Raw genomic sequence first — 12242 nt, 5'->3', positions numbered from 1 at the left:
GGCAACTTAACAAAAAACAAATATATACCCATTTCAATTATTTATTTTTACCAGTGAAACCAATATAACATCTCCACATTCACAAATATACATTTCTGACATTCAAAAACATAACAAAAACAAATCAGTGACCAATATAGCCACCTTTCTTTGCAAGGACACTCAAAAGCCTGCCATCCATGGATTCTGTCAGTGTTTTGATCTGTTCACCATCAACATTGCGTGCAGCAGCAACCACAGCCTCCCAGACACTGTTCAGAGAGGTGTACTGTTTTCCCTCCTTGTAAATCTCACATTTGATGATGGACCACAGGTTCTCAATGGGGTTCAGATCAGGTGAACAAGGAGGCCATGTCATTAGATTTTCTTCTTTTATACCCTTTCTTGCCAGCCACGCTGTGGAGTACTTGGACGCGTGTGATGGAGGATTGTCCTGCATGAAAATCATGTTTTTCTTGAAGGATGCAGACTTCTTCCTGTACCACTGCTTGAAGAAGGTGTCTTCCAGAAACTGGCAGTAGGACTGGGAGTTGAGCTTGACTCCATCCTCAACCCGAAAAGGCCCCACAAGCTCATCTTTGATGATACCAGCCCAAACCAGTACTCCACCTCCACCTTGCTGGCGTCTGAGTCGGACTGGAGCTCTCTGCCCTTTACCAATCCAGCCACGGGCCCATCCATCTGGCCCATCAAGACTCACTCTCATTTCATCAGTCCATAAAACCTTAGAAAAATCAGTCTTGAGATATTTCTTGGCCCAGTCTTGACGTTTCAGCTTGTGTGTCTTGTTCAGTGGTGGTCGTCTTTCAGCCTTTCTTACCTTGGCCATGTCTCTGAGTATTGCACACCTTGTGCTTTTGGGCACTCCAGTGATGTTGCAGCTCTGAAATATGGCCAAACTGGTGGCAAGTGGCATCTTGGCAGCTGCACGCTTGACTTTTCTCAGTTCATGGGCAAGGAAAGGAAGTTGCCTAATAATTATGCACACCTGATATAGGGTGTTGATGTCATTAGACCATACCCCTTCTCATTACAGAGATGCACATCACCTAATATGCTTAATTGGTAGTAGGCTTTCGAGCCTATACAGCTTGGAGTAAGACAACATGCATAAAGAGGATGATGTGGTCAAAATACTAATTTGCCTAATAATTCTGCACTCCCTGTAAATATTTTTTTAAATGGGAGGAAAAACATCCCAATCAGTCTACTGCAAAATATATACTTCCAGTACTTGAACTGAATTCATCCCAGGAATAGGTCACTCGTGGTCCTACCTGTTAATAAAAGGTGACCACTAACTGTATATGCATCAGAAGACATACATTGAATTCTATTTGAATCTGCACAGACCAGATGAAAATATGCTTGGAATTTCAATAAATCCTTGGTGAAATTGTATGATGAATATGGAGAAGGAGACAATAAATAAAGGACATTATGATACTGGAAAAAGTTCAAAAGAGTCAACAAAATGAATATAGGAAGAAAATACTGGGTCTGTTTCACATACAGAAATTGACAATATCAAGAAATGAATTTGCTTTTTGTGTTTTTTCCCTCTAGAGGCAGATGTATTTTCTTTGTGTAGCATGTTCTCAAAAAATTAATACCAATTTCTAAAAAAGGGTAGTTATATTCACTTCTGATGTGTCTGATCTGGTGATGAAAATTGTTTTAATTCTAATCGATGAGCATCAACCTTAAGGATTTATAAGAAACAAAATACTTTCTTGAAAATAGTAATCTACTGTAGTTGTAATTAGTAGCGATTGGGGAGTGAATACTGTGATGTCGGTTGTCTCACCATGAATCTATCATCTCTTTTAACATAAAGATCCAATCATCTACAATTTAAAGGGGGGCTATCACTTTAAAATTGCACAATTGGGTAAGACATTGAAAATTACGTATAACTTGTGTTAACCTTTTTTTTTTTCTTGTGATATTCTGTTTTCTTCAAAACTTGTTTTAATGATGTATACCGGAGAACTAATTTTCCAACATGCAAATATGTTTATTTTTTCTACGTGCATTCCATTTCCACCACCAGAGTAAATATGTAATCAGTGGGAAGAGATCTATAAAGTTGGGGTTCTATATCTGCAGGGCACCACATCCTCCATTAAATACACCTCCAGATATGAACAGGTGTGGTGTGGCAGGTGTACATATGGACATTTTGGGGGAATTCATGATCTACTGATATCAATTTATGGAACCGAAATGTACATTTAGTACAAAAACAGTTATCCATCAACTAACTTGTATACATATACTGATTTGAAGCTGGTTATACGGTAATATACAACAAATATGCAGAATGCCTAGAAAAGAAACAAACCAAAAAATCTGGCCCAAAATCTAAATTAAAGAGATCTGAACTACCAATAACTCATGATGCTGCCATTTAAATCATTTACTACCAGCTGTGTAAAATTCCTAGAGATAGTATCTCTTATGACCTCCCCACACCAAGATACTCAGCAATACAATTACAGCATCAACTTATTCAGCGACGATGATGTACAAAACCAAGGTAAAAAATGAATTCTGGCAAAACATGTTTGACATATGGGGACAGTCGGTTAAAAGAATGTATCTAAAAATAATGAAAGGCTTGTAACCTTGTTTTTTTTTTTTTTTTTTTTTTATGGGTTACAGCACTAGGATGGAGCACTGCCTTACTTTATTCTTTTTAGACACTCATTTTTTTAATTTTGTTGTTGTTGTGCAGGTGAGTAGAATAGAAAATCAAATGCCACAACAGCGGACATTTATACATACACGTAGACATATACCCAAAACAGTGGCATGAAAAATGTGCACATTTTTGTTTTATAGGAACAGATTGAACTAGTCTGACATGTCTCAGCGGTGAGTTGCTTGATTATAGCGAGTTGATTTAAGTAAAACATGCAGGTAATAGTGAGGACTATTTTCCAATAGCATGGTAATAGCTTGCATAATAACTGTAACTTTGCATAATAACTGTAACTTTGCATAATAACTGTAATAACATTTTAGCAGGCATGGGTATATGCTCTGTAGTTACAGGTACTGTCCGTAATGAAATCAGGACTGAGTGGGTCGGCTCGGCAGGGACCAGGATAATCCCCGCTGGACCGGGGGGGAGGAGATGTTGGAGCAAAGGTGGCCTGCACAGCAGACTTGAGAGCGGGGAAGTCGTCCGTCCCTCCCCAGCCCGAGGCCTCAGCGAGCCTTCTCTGTCTCCCCGATGTCTGAGGCTTCCGAGCAAAGTATTGGTGGATTCCCCACAGCACCCCCAGTTTAGGCTGTTTAGAATCATCCCATTTTGGGTGCAGTGGTGGATGATTACCCCCAACAATCGGTGAGCTAAGTGGGAGCTCGCCCAATACACGTCTGTTCAACATGAAGCTTACGGCATTAATTGCAATATATATAAATTAGGCATCAGTCTAGCCAACAATCACTACAAGCTCGGCCAAGCAGACCTCATGGACACCAAAGATGTGTAAGAAGATGAGGTGAAAAGGTTTTACAGAAAATGTTTGGAATATGTGCACATAAATTCATTTTGTAGTACAAAGAGGTGCAGATAATTGTGTGAGCCTGTAAGGGTTCAAAGTCACTTTATTACAAAGAGCCCTTGTATTAATAATCACACAAGAGAAGCCATGGTTCCTATCAAACTCACTTTCATGGGATATCGCTGTATACTCTCACACGTGTTAATCATCTGTTGTACTTTGTCTTGGTATTTAGGTTTACATCATTTATCAGAAGATCTTCATCACATCTGATTCCAGCCAAGTCACAAAGTTCACGGGAGACACGAAGTAAGGGGAAAAAAATACATAATGAAATATCTCACTTTTGATGCAAAATTTATACTTTTGCAAGTAATAAAGTTCACATTTGTTCTCGTACTTGCAGGTGGAGAGAAAAAGAGATTCAGTTCATTCTTTAATGACCTACAGCCTGGGAGGGTAAGAAGACTTTAGTAAAAACGCACACTAGGGAGGATGTTGCAAATTCCGATTTATACAAGGTAATGGAGGCGGATTAGTCGCACTTATATAGTTAAATCTTCAAAGGGCATAATTCTAAAAGGCAATAGATCAAGGTTCGAAGAAATCTTATGTAAGGAAATTAAAGAAATACGAATATTGCCATGGAAATAGCAGACTGATGTTTTCAATGGATAGGTTATTAACTATCATATGTAAGTGCTAAAGGAAGGATAAGTGGTGATGGTTACAGGGTAGGAAACTATGTAAAGCGACTTATAGAGTCAAGCTCAGAAAGAATTTTCATTTTTGTTCTGTCTGTAATTTTTTTATGATCAGTTTTGCCGAAATTAGATCAATAATCAATTCAGTCCGAAACAAAAATCGAAAAATAATTTTGTGAGTTTAATGAATTTTTGGTTCAACTCATTAATCCCTTTGAAGAATCAATTAATCTAAAATGGCGACAGTCATAGCAACCCCTAACGCAGGATATTCAAGTTTGGAGGTTGCATCTGAGTTGTTTTGGCAGCACGAGGGGGACTTACACATTACTAGGCAGGGGATTTTAATGTTGTGGCTGATCAGTGTATTTGGCCATGTTTCCATGACCACATTGTGTTAAAGTGTATAAAATAAAGAAAGATCTGAAGTTCACTTCCTCCTTCAATGTGGCAGCTGGTAACACACACACAACATATCTGACATCCCACCATTCCTAGTGCATGCTTCATGCCACCATGGAAGCCTTATGTGTAGTCTTTATGTCTGTCTCCTTTATTCATGTTTTGGCCTATGGATAATTTCAGATTAAGTAGTATTTTGGCTCATCTATGAGTGGGAGAAGGGAACGATAGATAGATTTACATAAATCGCTTGCTACTCTGTGCTGCCATCTTTTTTTTCATCTTCATGTCCTGGCACTTCTGCACATTCCAAATATCAGTTTATGGACCACCCTGGAAGACAGTGAGTTCTTCCGCAAATTTATTCTGAGCACATGAATGGTGTCCATTGAGCAAAAAAATGCCTGTTTGCATCAGTCTTTACAAACAACGCCTGATTGGATATGACAGTGGAAGCTCCGCCCACTGACACTTTTTTTTCCAGGCAAACAGGTCCTACACGAAACAATGTAGCCCGTACTTTGTCTGATGTATATCTTCTAACTGCATTGGAATTTGTAAACAAACAGTCTTTAGGAAAAACTAAAAAAAAACTCTTTGAAATTATTTTATAATGGGAACACATTTCATGTGTTTAATTAAATCACGAGCTAGACTATTAATATGTTTCATTTCAGGCCTTAGACAACAGTAGCATAATGCAACAGTAAGCAAGCTATTGTTCTACAGACTTTATTCAATTAAGTACTTTAGAATTATCGGCCTCCTTCTGTCCACGCAGAGGTTTTTAATAACATATGGTAACCACAATGCGCTCTGTTAACTGTCATACGACATAATTCCTATCAGCCTGGAGAGAGCACACAATAACGCATGATAGAAAACACATTGTGGAATACATCTGTCAAATAATTCAAATGACAGAATTGGGAGAAATCAGTTCAGTGAGGACAAGAAAGTCTTTAAGGGATCATGTAAATATTTGTCTTTCAGGGATCATATTTATAAAGATATTGTTTAGACACAATGTACAGCAATTTATCAGATAGGGGGAAAAAAATGCCTAAGCAGTTTCCATTTAATTACATCGCGCCATATAAAAAAATGGAGTTGTGTAAAAAAAGATTTAAAAAGAATTGATTGAATTATATTTTGATATTTGTCCTCTTAGCAGATTGCCAACAGATGCATTAGACCATTTGAAGTAGAATAATCTTAAAATGAAATCTTTCCACTTTTGTGCTGCATACGATAGCTCTCACCTGACGATGCGCTTGCATTGTCTAATTCCCAATATGACAGCTTGTTTGAATGTTATTGATACCCAGTTATATGAACAATTCTATGTGTTTATGTACCATGGCAATCTTTTTTGAACTCTTGCAGTAAATGAGAATCTGTTACTTTTTGTGAATTGGAGGCGTACGTCAAGTAGCATGACCACTCCAGTGATTTAACCCCTTAAGGACCAAACTTCTGGAATAAAAGGGAATCATGACATGTCACACACGTCATGTGTCCTTAAGGGGTTAAAGTGGTCATGGTGCTTAGCATCTGTTTGTGCTGCTTTTTGCTATAAAACGCTGCACATACAGAGTTTAACTACTTTACTGCTTGACATGTAACACCAGCTCTGGCAGAATCACTGGGGCATCATTAGCCAGTGAGGGACACGATTCCAGGTGTGTAATACGAATTCTGTGCCCGATGGACGTCTGTTGTCTGTACACACAGCATCCTGGTGACATGTGTCCAATGGCAGCACACACCATTCATCGATGCTGCCAAAGTCCTCCCCTCATTGACCTATGGCAGTGGTTCCCAACCCTGTGCTCAAGTACCCCCTACCAGTCCATGATTTAGGGATTACGCAGTTGTGTCTAAAGTGTTTTTTTTTTATTGTTTTTTTTAGACACAACAGGGTAATCCCTAAATCGTGGACTGGTCAGCGGTACTTGATGACTAGGTTGGGAAGAACTTGGCCTAGGGAAATTTTGTTGTCACAATCATTTTAAAATGCTGCCATTCAGTAGTGTTAAACTGTGATTGTGCAGCATTTGTAAGCAGTGGATAAGGTGGGTTTAGAGTACGATTAGCATTATTCTAGGCCACCTAAATGCCCCTAAATCTCCTCTGTATACTGCACTGTGCATCATTACATCATCAGATATAGTGGTGTACCTGGCACTTTTATTAAAGTATTATCATGAAGGTACATTATTTTAAACTTTAAATCATTGCAGTGATATTTTTAAATCAAAATCTTAATGTCTACATTTTAAACTTTTTTTTTTTTTTTTTTTTAAACTCTATTTTTATATAACCTTGGTATTCAACTGGCTTTTCCCCTGTTGTTACCTTGTTTTGTTATATTTAAAGGCTAGTACATTTAGTTGATCGTGTAAGACAAATTCAATTCAAACAATATTCGGTGCTGGAGGGTTTATTTTTTGTTTTTTTTAGGTTCTTCTTTTTCCATGAATTAGTTTTTATTGGCATTTTAATATACAGTACACAGATAACAGATATACAACATATATATCAGAACAGCAGCGAAACATCCCTCAAAACAATGCTGATCCAGAATCTAATTCTCTACCCTTTTTGTTTTATCTCTTACATAGTTACATAGTTACATAGTTACATAGTTGCATAACTGAAAAGAGACTTGTGTCCATCAAGTTCAGCCTTCCTCACATATGCTTTTGCAGTTGATCCAAAAGAAGGCAAAAAACCCAGTCTGTAGTGCTTCCAATTTTGCAACAAACTAGGAAAAAAATCCTTCTTGACCCCAAAATAGCAGTCAGATGTCTCCTTGGATCAAGCAGCTATTACCCCACTAATTAGAAATTATATCCCTGTATGTTATGTTTTTGCTAGTATTTATCCAATTGCAGTTTAAACATCTGTATGGACTCTGATAAAACCACCTCTTCAGTCAGCTAATTCCATATCCTTATTGCTCTTACTGTAAAAAAAACCTTATGTTTGCCTTAGATGAATTATCTTTTCTTCCAGCCTAAATGCGTGACCTCGTGTTTTATGTTAAGCCCTGTTTATGAATAGATTTCCAGATAATCTGACAGGGGCCCCGTGATGCTGCACCCAACAGGGCCCCTGATTAGAAATGCCCATCAGATGTCCCTAAGTGTGAGGGTCACTCAATGAACACTTGCAATGAACAAAGCTTGCTGCCCTCGGTGCAGTCACTGCGGCTGCACCAACAATGGTTCTAGATAGATAGATAGATTAAATGACAGACAATCAAATTACATGTATATATCTCAAAACTTTCAATTTAAGTACCATGACTTAAATGTAAAGGAACACTATAGGGTCAGGAACACAACCTTGTATTTCAGATACTATAGTGTTAAAAACACCATCTAGCCCACTGGCTTCCCCTTGCCTCCCTAAATATAGTAAAATCTTATTGCATTGAAGTCTGCAAGTTCTACCTCTGGCCCTGATCTGTCTACATGACTGACATCCTCAGAAGTAATTTTTTGAGCCAATCACAATGCTTTCCCATAGGAATGGCTGAGACTGTCAAGGAAGCATATCAGGGGCAGAGCCAACACAAGCCAAACACAGCACTGGCCAATCAGCACCTCCTCATAGAGATGCATCGAATCAATGCATCTCTATGAGGAAAGTTCAGTGTCTGTATGCAGAGGGTGGAGGCACTGAATGTCAGTCACACTGTGCAGCACTGCCCCAGGAATCACCTCTAATAGCCATCTGATGAGTGTCAAGTGGAGGTATCGCTAGGATGTAATGTAAACACTGTATTTTCTCTGAAAAAACTGTGTTTTCTGCAAAAAGCCTGAAGGGAATGATTCTATTAACCATAACAAATACAATAAGCTGTAGTTGTTCTGGTGACTATAGTGTCCCTTCAAAAATTGTGTAATGGAGTAAAATTATGTTCTTATTAGATTCTCTTATTTATGTGTTTTCTGTTTCAATTTGATTATTTTTCCAAGAACTGTTTATTCATAATACATTATTTAGTAAACATACAATAAAAATGTAAACATTCACTTTGGCATCCTGTGTTTATCTCATGTTAATCTGATTCAAACAGCCTCTCACTAACTTTTAGCCCGTCACTTTAACCACAACTGTTTCTTTAGATATTGTGACACTGACACTCTAAGTTCCATAATACGGACTATCCTTAAAACCAATTTGCTTTTTTTTTTTTAAATATCTTGTCAAAAGTAGAACTTTGTTATCAAATGAGTGGGCAGGAGGTATTCCATCTCTAACAAGTTTCAGTCTATCTGATGCTTAAAGGAACACTCCCATCGCCATGAGCTCATTGATGTTGCTATGGGGCAGGAATCTGACGGCGCAATCTTACTTCCGGGGTTAAATCGTTTTGCAATAGTGTAACCCCAAAAATGGTCCTCTGGTACCTAACACAACTGACCCTGGCTTCTTTCCTCTTATAGGGGTACTGTCAGGATCTGACTAGGATATTATAGATTTTAGGCCGAAATAGCTTTTAAAAGTTCTGAGATCCCAATTTTCTGTTTCCATTTCAGCTTTTGTCTAAATTTGCATTCCTCTAGTCAATGTCTGACCGTTCCTAGTTCGGTGAATAAGCCAGTCAGATATTGATTGGCTTACTGCTGGAGTAAAGCTAATGGAAGCAAGTTTTTGAAAGTGTTAAATGGCAGCTTTATGTGTTTATTACCAGAGGCACCAACCAGAAAACATGCCTGTCTGGATCTGGTAATAGCTAATAATGTAACACTTTCGTGAAAAATACAAGAACGCTTGGGGAATAGTGAGTGTAACATGGTGTCAAATTAGTATGAGCTCCACTAAAAGGCTGGATTTTAAGGCCAACTTTGACAGGCTGAGGAAATCTCTGGAGATCATTGACTGGTATGAAATTTCCGTAAGAATACAGAGGATAAGTAAAATATCTTTAAACCGATACACTTAGCAACTTGCACATGGGAAAGAAACTTAGAAGTGATTTCTAAATAGTGATTTAACAGAGATGTCAGAAAGATACTTAAAAAATGTTTTTCCGTTATACCAATCAGAGGGATGAGCTGCAAATTTTAGAATTACAAAGAAGCAAACATGTTTCTAAGGACAAATATGGCCTCGAGTTAATATTTTTGGCTAATCTTTAAGATTTTTTCTAAATATTAAAATATAAAAAATATATCATATATAAATAATATATATGTCAATATATCAAAAATATTAAAATAGTAAACCATTTAGCAAAAATGTCAATTCTTTTAAAACTCTATCCAAAAATATTACACGATTTGAAAAGTTTTTCCAAAAATACTAAGTCAAGGCCTATGTTAGTGATCCTAGAACAGGCGTAGGCAACCTTCGGAACTGCAGATGTTTTGGATTACACCTCCCATGATGCTTTGCCAGCATTATGGGTGTAAGAGCATTATGGGGGATGTAGTCCACAACATCTGGAGTGCCGAAGGTTGCCTACCCCTGTTCTAGAACATAAAAACAGATGACTTGAAGGAATAGAGTAAAAGCTATTTTTTAATTCTTGCTAAAACTAATGTAATTAATTGTATTAATTGAATAGTGAATAATGAAAATGTAGATCCTTTGCAATACTTAGTGGATATGTTAGTGAGGCTCAGAGGGTAACAGCCACATCAATATACAGGGAGTGCAGAATTATTAGGCAAATTAGTATTTTGACCACATCATCCTCTTTATGCATGTTGTCTTACTCCAAGCTGTATAGGCTCGAAAGCCTACTACCAATTAAGCATATTAGGTGATGTGCATCTCTGTAATGAGAAGGGGTGTGGTCTAATGACATCAACACCCTATATCAGGTGTGCATAATTATTAGGCAACTTCCTTTCCTTTGGCAAAATGGGTCAAAAGAAGGACTTGACAGGTAGTCAAAATAGTATCTCAAAATAGTGAGATATCTTGCAGAGGGATGCAGCACTCTTAAAATTGCAAAGCTTCTGAAGCGTGATCATCGAACAATCAAGCGTTTCATTCAAAATAGTCAACAGGGTCGCAAGAAGCGTGTGGAGAAACCAAGGCGCAAAATAACTGCCCATGAACTGAGAAAAGTCAAGCGTGCAGCTGCCAAGATGCCACTTGCCACCAGTTTGGCCATATTTCAGAGCTGCAACATCACTGGAGTGCCCAAAAGCACAAGGTGTGCAACACTCAAAGACATGGCCAAGGTAAGAAAGGCTGAAAGACGACCACCACTGAACAAGACACACAAGCTGAAATGTCAAGACTGGGCCAAGAAATATCTCAAGACTGATTTTTCTAAGGTTTTATGGACTGATGAAATGAGAGTGAGTCTTGATGGGCCAGATGGATGGGCCCGTGGCTGGATTGGTAAAGGGCAGAGAGCTCCAGTCCGACTCAGACGCCAGCAAGGTGGAGGTGGAGTACTGGTTTGGGCTGGTATCATCAAAGATGAGCTTGTGGGGCCTTTTCGGGTTGAGGATGGAGTCAAGCTCAACTCCCAGTCCTACTGCCAGTTTCTGGAAGACACCTTCTTCAAGCAGTGGTACAGGAAGAAGTCTGCATCCTTCAAGAAAAACATGATTTTCATGCAGGACAATGCTCCATCACACGCGTCCAAGTACTCCACAGCGTGGCTGGCAAGAAAGGGTATAAAAGAAGAAAATCTAATGACATGGCCTCCTTGTTCACCTGATCTGAACCCCATTGAGAACCTGTGGTCCATCATCAAATGTGAGATTTACAAGGAGGGAAAACAGTACACCTCTCTGAACAGTGTCTGGGAGGCTGTAGTTGCTGCTGCACGCAATGTTGATGGTGAACAGATCAAAACACTGACAGAATCCATGGATGGCAGGCTTTTGAGTGTCCTTGCAAAGAAAGGTGGCTATATTGGTCACTGATTTGTTTTTGTTATGTTTTTGAATGTCAGAAATGTATATTTGTGAATGTTGAGATGTTATATTGGTTTCACTGGTAAAAATAAATAATTGAAATGGGTATATATGTGTGTTTTTGTTAAGTTTCCTAATAATTATGCACAGTAATAGTCACCTGCACACACAGATATCCCCCTAAAATAGCTATAACTAAAAACAAACTAAAAACTACTTCCAAAAATATTCAGCTTTGATATTAATGAGTTTTTTGGGTTCATTGAGAACATGGTTGTTGTTCAATAATAAAATTAATCCTCAAAAATACAACTTGCCTAATAATTCTGCACTCCCTGTAAAGAAAAGTACAATGAAATCTCAAGAATTTACAGTGGTTTCCAACCAAACAACGAACTATTGAAACTCCTCACTATGTTCCACAGAGCTTTCACCACAGCAGACTATTGTATGTTCAGGATACACACAAACATAATGTTCCTTTTTACTGCCTTAAGTTCTAAAGGGCAGGGAGCATTAGTCAAAAACATTGGTACAGAGCGCACATCATTGTAATGCCATCACATTAACGGAAGACCATCACACATTTTGGAAGAAACTGAAGATGTGGTCTTCCACCTTCAGCACTAATTTCTCCAGAGGTTGCAGTTATAGGGCTGCCATTTTTAAGTATTTTATTGTTTTAAAACAGTTGTACCTGTGTTGAAATTAGGTAGGTGTAGCTAGCATGA

This window comes from Pelobates fuscus, chromosome 1, assembly GCF_036172605.1.
Source record: "Pelobates fuscus isolate aPelFus1 chromosome 1, aPelFus1.pri, whole genome shotgun sequence".
Lineage (NCBI taxonomy): Eukaryota > Metazoa > Chordata > Amphibia > Anura > Pelobatidae > Pelobates > Pelobates fuscus.
Note: the sequence above shows the minus strand (reverse complement) of the source record.